The sequence below is a fragment of the Gracilinanus agilis genome, chromosome 1 (assembly GCF_016433145.1).
Source record: "Gracilinanus agilis isolate LMUSP501 chromosome 1, AgileGrace, whole genome shotgun sequence".
Lineage (NCBI taxonomy): Eukaryota > Metazoa > Chordata > Mammalia > Didelphimorphia > Didelphidae > Gracilinanus > Gracilinanus agilis.
Window position 1 is genome coordinate 427552546 of NC_058130.1, and position 12144 is coordinate 427564689.

Here is a 12144-nt window from a genome sequence, read left to right on the forward strand (position 1 = left end):
GAGAGAGAGAGAGAGAGAGAGAGAGAGAGAGAGAGAGAGAATAAGTGGAAGAAAAGAGGATGGACAATAATTATCAAAGACACCCTAGAGTTAAAACAAAGGGCTGGAGTAGAATCTATTATGCTACAGCTAAAGTTAAAAAAAAATCCCCAAATCAAAAAACGGGTATCAGTCATGATCTCTGACAGAGCAAAAGCAAAAATAGACCTAGTTAAAAGAGATAATTAGAGAAACTACATTTTGCTAAAAGGTATTATAGACAAATATTATAAATTATATATTTAAAATTTATAGTGAGTTTCTCTGATAAAGGCCTCATGTTTCAAATATATAGTGAATAGAGTTGTATTTATGAAAATAAGAGCTATTTACCAATTGATAAGTGGTCAAAGGACATGAACAAGCAGTTTTCAGAAGAAGAAATAAAAGCTATTTATAGTCATATAAAAATGATTTAAAACACTATTGACTAGACAAAGGCAAATTAAAACATCTCTGAGGTACCACTTCCCACCTATCAGAAATCACAAATGCTGGAGGAGATGAGAGAAAAAATAGGAACATGAATGAATTGTTGGTGGAGTTATAAACTGGTCCAACCATTCTGGAGAACAATTCAAAACTAGACCCAAAGAGCTACAAAGCTATGAATACCTTTGATCCCAAAGAGATAAAAGAAAAAGACAAAGGACTTATATGCACAAATATATTTATAACAGCTCTTTGGGATGGTAAAGATTTGGGAATTGAGAGAATGCTCCTTGATTGGGGAAGAGCTGAACAAGTTGTGGCATATGATTGTGATAGAGAAGTATTATGTTATAAGAAATGACAAGGGAGGGGTGTTTTCAGAAAAATATGGAAAGACCTATATGAACTGATGCAAAGTAAGAAGTGGGAGACAATTGGGCACAGTAACAGCAATATTATAATGATGATCAATGGTGAAAGACTTGGTTACTCTGATTAATACAATGATCCTAGACAATTCCAAAGGCCGCATGATGAAAAAATGTTATCTAGATCCAGAGAGAGAATTGATAAGCTCTAATGGCAAATGAAATATAATTTTCATACTTTCCCTTCATGTTTTGTGATATTGTTAGCATGTAAATGTCTTTTGCAGAATTCCACATATATAATAAATGCCATCATTTTATTTGCTTTCTCAAAGGAGAGGGGAGGGATGGGAAGAAGGGAGAGAATCTGCACCTCAAAATTTAAAAAGAAAAGAACTTTAAAAATAAACAAAAACAAACAAAAAAGATGTGGCATTGCTGCTGGATAAGTCCTCATCTCAGCTTCTCTCTCTTCCAGGTTGTTCCTTACTCCTCAGATTCCATAAGGGGTTGGCTAAAACACCTGGCATGTATTCACCTCCTTGACACCTTGTCAGTTCACTTTTTATCCTTTTGAAACTCATAAGTTTATAGTCTCCAATTCCTTCACATAAAATGAAAGAACAAACATTGAGGGAAAGGATTGGGGCCCATTTTCATTGAGCTATATATTGACCTCAGAGAAAGAGAAAGAAAGAGTCCAAAATTTTTCTGTTTATACAGTTGTCTTTCACTGGATACTGCCAGGGAAGGCATCAAACCAAGAGTAGAAATATACTTAGAGAAAGCCAGGACTGACTAAGACTTTTTAAAATGCCTCCAGTCCTGGTTTGATAACCATAGTCAATCAAAGAGGCTAACATTTACTTCATGGCTAGCAAACTATAATCAGTTGCAGAATGTCTATGCATTCTCCAAAATCTGTATAAAGCACCTCCATTACAAAGCATCACAACTTTCCTGGAAGCAGACATTCCATCCTCTTCTGTGTAGTACAACCAAGGTACTCTGAGCATATATTAATCCCCCTTCATATAGAGAATTAATGATATGTTGAGAAATCCAGTTGCATAAATTTTGTGATCTGAGAATAGCCACTGCTATATAAAATAAAATCATTGAAAATGATTGTGTGAAAATATCTAAACACATATGAAGAGTATATAATTTATTGAGGAATTGAGTATGCATGTCAGTTATGAATATAGTGCTACAATGATAATTTTCATAGTATGGAAGAATAGTAAGCAAGTGATTTTTAAGATAAACATTAGGTTGTACCCTCCTTATCAAGATGACTATGTTTTTGTCATTTTTTGTTCCCAGAACTTAGCATCGGTGTCTTTTACATAGTAAGTACATTAGAAATATTTGAATTGAATTGAAGGTTAATCACTTTTTGGTTTTAATATGTTGTTCTTTTGCTAAAACCATCTTAGTATGGTATAAAAGATAGTCAGGAAGACCAGGATTCAAATATTGTGTCTGTAACATATTAGTTGTATTATTATGGGCAAGTCATTTAGTTTCTTTCTACCTCTGTTTTTTCTCCATAAAATGGTTGTCTCTACTTTATAGAGTTGTTGTGAGGATTAAATTAGACCATATACTTAAAAGAACTTTGCAACTTTCAAAGTGCTTTATAAATGCCACTTATTATTATCATATAATTAAGCAACCTTGTCCAGCTAGCTAACACACATTATACTGACATCTGTAAACAAGATATCAAGGATCTTTACAAATTTTTTTTTAAATTAGTCTATAAATAAAGCTGAATTATGGATTTGACATTTTATTCCAGCTGCAACCATTAGCCAGAGTTGTATAGTTGGACTAAACTTATGCAATGGGGAAAAAATGGAGGAGGGGATGTCTGATCATGGTATCTATAGATCTGGGAATCACAGTAGCACTAAGCAGATTCCATGGATTGTGAATGAGAAAAGGAAAATATGGTTTCCCTTCCCTGTACAGATCTAGAAATATTTTATTTTTCTCTCTGTAGTTAGTAAAGATGAGGATGCCAGAGGAGGTTTGGACAGAGAATAAGAGAAGAGAATTTTGGAGAAATTCCCAATCATAATTTAATAAAGTCTTAAATGGAAGAGTAATATACAATTATTAAAGTGAATAATGATACTGGTGTTGTGGTAGAATGATTTATGCCAGAGTATCTCCACTAATAGAGTTGAAAGCTTTGGAAAGTTCATATTTCATTCTATTTAAAGTGGCACAATCACTTATCTGAAAGAATAGCTGAACATAGATACCCATATATACTTTGGCTTTTAGAGATGGAAGGAAACCTTACAATCATTTAATCATGAGACTTGGTAGGGATGCAGGCATGAAGAAACAAACATTTTATTAAGTACCAATTCTGTTCAAGGCAATATGTTAAGTGCTTTTACAAATACGACCTCATTTAAACCTTATTACAATCCTGTTATGTAGATACTATTATTACTATCATTCTGTAGTTGAGTAAACTGAGGCATTCAGAGATTCAAATGTCTTGCCTAGGGTTACACAGATAATAAATCTCTGAGGCTAGGCTTGAATCCAGATCCTCCATCCACTGCACTTCCTGGCTGCCTGAAAGGACATTAGACATTATATAGTTCAATAACATCATATGAAAAGAAAGTTTCCTAGAATTTAAATAATTTTCATTGGTTGTAAATAGAATTAAGATTCAAACTCAGGTTCCTTAATTCCTCTCTTTGTCACACATAACTACTTTTAGCTCACATTTTAAGGATGAGGAAATTAAGGACCAAAGAGTTCAAATCATTTGCCAAATACATACATAAATACAGCTGGTTAGTGGCACAACTGAGTTAGAACTTCATTCTCTTTAATGAGTCTTGGATCTGTTGATCTTTGTATTGTATTAGAATATAGAATATCACTAACCAAAGATTCCATGTGCATCCAGGTAGGAATATGTCTCTATGACATTGTGATCATTTTGGGAGTAACATTTTGAGAAAGTCATACTGACAATGTGGAAAGTGTTCAGAGGAGGGTGACAAGGTGGTGAGTGACCTGGGGACTATATACAATGGGATTAACTGAAAGAATTTGGGATTTATTAGCTTAGAGATGAGAAGTCCAGGGAATAAGGAACATAAAAACTGTCTTTAAGTTTTTGAAATTGGGCAGATATAGGGACAGCGAGTTAAAGCTGAGGAGAGATTGACTTTGGCACGTCTATTCAATTAGAGCTGTGTTAAATTGGAATGGTTCGCCTTGGCAAGTTTACCATGATTGAAGTTCTTCAAGTGGAGACTGACTGTCCACTCATCAGGGATGCTTAGATGGGATCCTTTTCAGGTTCCAGTTGTACTAAATAGCCATTGAAATGCCTTCCATTTATGGTATTTTATAAGTCTATTTCTCAGAGTTGGGCAAAAGATAGGTGGGGTCCTGGAGTACACACACGTGAAAAAAATTAGAATACTCCCCCACCTCCCAAATCCATAGACCCAATTGAGGATGAGTTTAAAAGTCAGATGACTTATATTCTTTTCCATGTCTGACAAGGATTAGCTGTGTGACCATGAACAAGTCATGTTCAGGTTGTGAATGATTATGGTCAGGCATATGGGTAAGTATATGTGTGAATATTAGGGCAATAAATTTAAAAGAAAAATTCAAAAAAGACATTTCTCTAGTCAGTAGCGAAAAACATTTCATAAGTGTATTTCATGGCTATTGCAAATGTTCAAAAATCTGTCCACAATTTCCTTACCTTAGGATGAACAGACTTTGTCTTTCTTTGAGGATTTTATTTACTGTAATTAGAGGGTATAATGATAGTAAGATGAATGTCACATTCTTTCCATTCTATATAAATATAAGTCGGTTACACCATACAATGGGAATATCTTCAAATTTTGATCTTCTAAGGAAGAGTTTGTTAAGGGACCCTTGTATTCCATTCTTGGTTCCAAGCATCTCTCAAAATGCTCCAAGTTTTCTCTTCCTTTCTTGGATTCCATGGAATTCAGAGACTACTTGGTCACTATACTTTCCCCTTTTTTTTGTGAACTCATATACATAGTAATTAATATAATTAATATATATATAATATATAATTAATATAATTTTATTCCTTACTTCTTACAACACATGCAGAAGGATTTTACAATACAATTAAGCAAGTATACCTTTAATGTACAGAATTAATAACATAGCTCACACATATAACACTATATATATATAAATGTACAGAGATACCACCATCAAAAAACTGCAATGATGGTTATAACATTATTGCAGTTTTTTGATGGTACATATTTGTGATGAGAAAATTTTTGTAATTCAAAAGGGGACATCACACTCAAATCACAGAAAAGGCTGTTATAGTTGGAAGGGAACAGGACTGAAGTCTGAAGACCTAGATTCAAGTCTGAGTTCTCTCCCTCTTATTGGCTGTGACCTTATGAGAACTAAACTTTGAACTTCAGTTTCTTCCTGGAGACACTCATGCTTGCACTGCTTATCTCTCAGGGTAGTCACGAAGATCAGATATCAGATGAGGTGACGCATGTCATAGCACTTAGTAAATGTTGAGTGTTACATAGCTGAAGCTGTTATTCTCATTTTCATCTATTGAAGCTCAACTGGTTTCTCTAGTAAATGGCAATGTTATCTACCTTCTTGAATAATAGTTTTACAAAATCCACTTTGGCATCGAATAAAAGTTTTCAGGGTAGCTATGAAATGCCAAGTTAAATGTAGTTTTGAAAATTTTATGACATTTTCTCAGTTCCTGTCTGAAGACATTTCTCTATGTGTTCACATGTAATAAAGCCAATTTCTCTATATTTATGCTAAGTCAATATTTCTCCTACTGTGTCCTGGGATAACTTCAAGTCACTAATGTAATTTCTACAAAGTGAGCCTGAAACAACTCTGTCCTTCTGAGAGAATGGTATTTCCTCTACTATAGTTTAAATTTTCAATTGTAAATAATCTTAAAAAATTAAATGCATGATTAGTATAATTCTAAAAGAAGGCAAGATATTGTTGGGTTTTCCATTTTCCATTTTGCCATCTTCAGCTTTTCGATGGGTAGGACATGAAAAATTAAAGCATTAATTCACACATTATAAGATTTCCCATGACGAGAGAGAAAAAAAACATACTGTGCAGGGCATTTATTATGCCAGTAGTTATCACGTGACCTAATTTATAACCATATTGTTACTTCTCTATACAAACATGTTACTGGAAGAACCCAACCCTAGTAACAAAATGATAAAGCAGGTTTCAGATTGATTTTGAATATTTCATTTGAAAAAAAACAGAATTTCAGTTCAGTAGAAGTAATTTTATTTTTCTTAGAGAAAGGGATTTTTTTCAGTCTATATGGCAACCAAGGGCATAGTTTTCTGGTTATGATCCTCCTAGTCCAGTAATAGGCAAACTATGGCCCTCGAGCCAGATCTGGCCCCTTGAAATGCTCTATCTGGCAGCATGACATTATTCCTAATCTGATGAATACAATGAGTAGGATACAATACAATGAAACTTCAAAAGAGTTGCCTTAGAAACAGCCTGACAGATGAGCATTTCCTTTCCTTTGGCCCCCTCCTTAAAAAGTTGCCCATCACTGTGACCTAGTCAATAATTACAATAAAACAAATCTAATGTGAAAAACAAGCCAGACCAAACCAAATCAAACCATTCCAAATCCATCCATATATTTAAGGTTCTATGGCATCTTTTCTATCTTTAATATTCCCCTACTAAATAATTGGGCACTTTCCCAAAGTAGGCTGGGTAAATTTTTCTGTTGCTATACATAATTTCCAGTGGGTGGCAGACCATTCTTTTTTTTTTCCTCCTTTTTCAACAAGAGTACGGAAAGTGCAGTTTACAACAGTAGCTGCTATTGAAGATTCCCACTTGTCTTCCAGCGCCTCCAGTACGTTTTACCTGAAGTACTAGGTAGTATGTTTAAAAAAAAAATAGGCTAAAACATTTTTTGAAGAAATGCTTTGTGAGGTTGGTAGAGAAGTTAATTTGGTTATAAAATGTATAAACTTTGTTAAACTTTTGCTTATTAGTTGCCAGGAAGAAAAGTCTTTCTTTGTATAAATAGGAAAATCAGCCAGATAATTCTTTCCTGACACTTGAAAGTATCACAATGTTTAAATCTCTAAATTTTATCCAATGTAGTTCTGCTTAGTCTTCTTGCTATCTCTGCCTCAAACCTTGCTCCTAGCACACCAGGAGCATGACCATGTATGTCCTTTAATTCAGATGTTTCTACTGTGCATTGAGTTTCCATTGACATCTGAAGAAGTTCATGCTCCAAGGGATTGTGGGATTGCAGAGTGCATAATCAGAAAGAAAAATTCATCTTTTATTAAAGATCTAACGTGGCATGGCCTTTCTATTTGCTAAAATTCCGGTGACTGAAAAGTGAATTCTAAAAAAGGAAAAAATTAGATGAATATCAAAAATATTTATTTGTAAAAGAATAAATTATGTAGGCTGATCACAATGGCTCTGACCATGCAAATTAAGTTTTGATACAAGACCATATGAGATCATATAATAAAGCATTTTGCAAACCTTAAGTCGATTTATGAATTTCAACCATCCTCATCATTATTTATATAATACAGTATTATAAGCATATGCACCCATACACATAATATTATAGGTCACTGAAAAGACTAATTTAAAAATGTCTAAGAATTTAGTCAAGTCAGTTTTGAAATCACATGCATGTAAAGAAAAAACAAACCTTGTCTGAGAAAATATAAACTCTGAAAATAAAATAGAAATGTGTTGAATTTCACCAAATTGCCCAATTAATATAAATATGAAGAATAAGAAAAGTTTGATTTCCAAATGGATTTTTTTAAACCCTTACCTTCCATCTTAGAATCAATATTGTGAATTGGTTCTAAGTCAGAAGAGTGATAAAAGATAGGCAATGGGGGTTAAGTGATTTGCCCAGGGGCATACAACTAGGAAGTGTCTGAGGTAAGATTTGAACCCAGGACATCTGGTCTTTAGGTCTAGGCTCTTAGTCCACTGAACCACCAAGATGCCTCACACCCCAAATGGATTTTTTGAAAGAGTTTCTCAAAATTTGTGTTTGTTTTTGAATTTGGAATCTTAGCATGCAAGACAAAATGTTCTTTGTTTCTTATTTGAAAAAAAAATTCTTTTTTTGGACTGTAATTTTAATTATACTCCAAACAACAATACCAACAAACTTCAGGCATGGAAGGAGAAACTTGAACCCTGCTCTTTTTGACTCTTAGACTGGGTCTTTTTCCTATACACCACTCTTCCTCTTCAGAAATGGTAGTTATGATGTCAAAAAGAATGATCTATGTTTTTTATTATAAGCTAGGAGAGTTGTATTCATTGTGAAGCCAATAGGGTTTTTGAAGATGCAAGAGAGTTAATCATAGATTCATAGGGCTAGGAGGGATCTTAAACAATCATCTATTCTATCCTCCTTCAAACCATCTCTGACAGATGAGATATTATTCTATTTTTAAAGATTTCTGAAAAAGGAAATTCCATAGCTTCCCTTGGGTAACCCGTTTCAACACTTAACAACCTTTCCTGGCAGGAAATTATTCTTCTCATTGCAGCTTAAGCCTATTTCCTTGCGATCTGTCCTAAATGGAGATAGAAAACAGCTGGTCACCGTACTAGTTCTATGTTTGCTGTATACTGTACTTACATGTAGTGGCTACATCAATCCTACCATGTTTTCTCTTCTAACATATCTTAGGTCCTTCATTCTTTTGGCCAAGCATTTATTTTTAAGGCCTCATTTATTTAATTTTTAAGAATCTGTGTTACATGTGTGGATTCCTTCCATTTATGAAGATTGAATCTTACCATTCCTCAGGTGATTATCTTAAGGACTGAGGGAAACCAAAGTTTGATTTTCTGGTGGTCAATCCTCTAGTAATGAACCTCTTAGAATTTTGTGACTTTGGGTGACAGAAACATAGGCTCAGTTATGCATGATGATTTTCTAGCTTGTTGTACCCTGAAGAGGCGGTATTCTGTTGGCATAGCTTTTCTGGAAGACCAGAGTCACATCCACCTCATAAAAAAGACACGGTAACTGGATTTTAGTGGAGATTTGTTACAATGTCAAGATTGTGAGATCACATATGGAGAATTGGTAGAGTCCTTTCAGACTGGTGTAGAGGATTGATCTCTAGCCTAGTTAAATCCAGCTTAAGATGCCATTTGTGTGACCTTGGGCAGGTCACTTAGCCTCTTGCCTACCTTGTTTTCCTCAACTGTAAAATGGTGATAATACTTTACAGGGTTGTTATGAAGGTGAAATGAGATAACATTTGTAAAGGATATAGTGCAGTGCTTTGTGCATAATAGGTGCTATATAAATGCTTATTCTCTTCTCCATCTAGTCCAATACCCCCCCCCAACCTTTTTTTTTAAACCCATATCTTCCATCTTAGAATCAATATTGAGTACTGGTTCTAAGGCAGAAGAGTGGTCTCCTCTCAGGATCATGGATGCTACATTGGTGAATGTTTAATTCCATCTTTTAACCAGGTTGCACATAAACTTTGCCCAGCTGCTGTTTTCCTGGGCTGGCTTCTTGTCTTTGGCTTAGGGAAACAGTAGAGGGCAACACTGTGTATCTAGTGATTTTATGCCCTCTCCCAAGGGTTAAAATACTCACCCTGTAGACAAACAATGGGTGTTTGTCCTCTCCTCAGTTTCCATTTGCCATCCTAGACACTGCTCTGGATGGATGCCTTCGGTAAGTTGCATTTTTCTTTTCTTTCTTGCATCTGGAAACAATGAAGAACAATTATCTGATGCAGCATCCCTTGTGCCCCAGGTGTTTTGTGACTCATTCCTCTCTCCCTGCAAACTCATTAAGTGAGTTTGGGGAAGGATGCTTTGAGAAAAGTTACACATTAAAAATGGTTTGGCAAAAACAATGTAATTACAAAATCGAGAAGAAGAAGAAGAAAAGGTTTCAGTTGTGATCTGAACACTTGTAACCACCAGCCAAAGAAATACAGCATTGAGCAAAGGGGTATGCAAACAAGTTGGCCAGAGCTTGTCATTTTCAAAATTAGGCTTGTAATTAACTTTAGCCTATCTCCAGGGGAGATTGGAAGTGGAGCAAGAAAAAAAAACAAATGAAGGAAAACACAACACACCAATATTGTCAAGCTCTGGGTTTTCCAAAATACTCTTTTAGGGGGAAAAAATGGAGCTGAACAACCAGTTCTCCCTGGGATGGCCTGAGCTAGCTAATGAAAATCTTGAGAACAGTAACAAGGATACCCTGGAAGCCATTTGGAATTGAAAGTCTGTGATCTCACAGTGGATTTCAATTAGGGCTGGGTGGTTCTTGTTTCACTCAAAGTTCTTTGCATGTCTTGAACTCTTTATTTTGTCTTCGAGCTTTGGCTTTGGCAGTCCCCAAGACATGTCTTGCCAAATCACTTTTCCCCTTAAATTTTAGGCCCACATGTATTTTTAGGGAAATTTAATCCATATGTCTGAGTTGCATTTAATATGAAATCATCAAAATATTTTCATGAGAACCATCCAGAAATATTAAGAATGCCCTACTTATAGGTCTTTAACACCCCCCCAACAACTTTTTAGAATAAGGAAGTTGTGTTTTGGGAAAAGAAGTAAACAATCTGAAAGGAGTCAAAGGTTTAAAACCTGAAAGGCTCAAAATCTAAACTTGTGAGATCTGATAATATAATGGACATGAAAAAGGTATGATCTTTTATCTCCAGAAGTAAGAGATGTATTTTAAAAGGAAAGAGTTTTCTAAGTCAAAGTGATAAAGCTACATTAAGCATCACTATCGGATGAGAGGGTGAACATTTACCTTTAATATTTGAAGGGAAATTATTTCTTACTGAAAATTAAAAAAATTTGAATGCTGATGATATTGATTGAGGACAGACATATCCAATGGAATGTTAAATTTGAGTGTAAAAATATGGAATTTGGAATTGAGAGGATGTGAGTTCATTTTTTAACTCTTCTATTTATTACCTTTGTATCTGTCAGGAGAATCTTGGGTTCTCTGGCTTGTCTGGGTCAATTTGATATTTATAAAATAAAGAGTAGAATTAAAAGGCTTATTATTACAGAGACAGAAGAAACCTCATAGGACCTTTAGTTTAATCTCTTCCATTCTTTTGAAAAAGCTAGGTCCTAGAGAGGATAAATGACTTTGTCTAAGGTCATAAAGTAGGCATCAGAGGTAGGATTCAAACCCAAGTCCTTGAAAGCCAGGGCTTGTACTCTTTTCATTATCTCATCCTAAATGTGTCACTGTCCATTAATGATAGCTAACGAATGAAAAAGTCATGTTACTTGGAAGTAGATAGTTTCTTTGTTCATAAATATTTATTGACCACCTACTAGGCTCGAATGTCTGGGTGACATTTTATTGTGGGGGATATAGAGTTGTAATAAACACAATTTCAATCTTTAGCTTATAACATTAGAGGAGCTAATAATATTAACAATACAAGGTAGAATTTTATAATGATATTATATTAATATATTTTTTGTTCAGTCATTTTTTTCAGGCTTGTCTGACTCTTTGTGACTCCATTAGTAGTTTTTTTTGGAAAAGACTTTGGAATTGTTTACTTTTTCCTTTTCCAGCTCATTTTATAGGTGAAAATGAGGCAAATAGTGTTAAGTGACTTGTTCAAGGTCACCCACCTAGTAATTGTCTGAGGCTATTTTTGTATTCAGGTCTTTCTGACTCTAGTCCTTGTTCTCTATCCACTGTATCATCAACTGTCCATATATCATAATTATATATGATATAGCATATGTTATATGTCATAGGCAGTAATAAAATAGGCAATGCAGAAATAATTTACTAGCAAAGCATTACATAATGATAGGTAGCATTTTTAGAGTGGTTTCAGTTTGTAAAATACTAATATTATCTCATTTTTAACCTCACAACAATTGTGGGAGGAAGGTGCTATTTTTATCTCCATTTTACAGATCAGCAAAATGAAGCAGATAGAGATTTAAGTGTCTTTTCTAGGGTTACACAGATATATCTGATGCCATATTTGGACTCAGCCCTTTCTAACTCCAGTTCCAATCCTAATGATCTATTAGATGAGGTGATACATAGTCTTTCTTCCTTCCTTTCCTTTCCTTTCCTTTCCTTTCCTTTCCTTTCCTTTCCTTTCCTTTCCTTTCCTTTCCTTTCCTTTCCTTTCCTTTCCTTTCCTTTCCTTTCCTTTCCTTTCCTTTCCTTTCCTTTCCTTTCCTT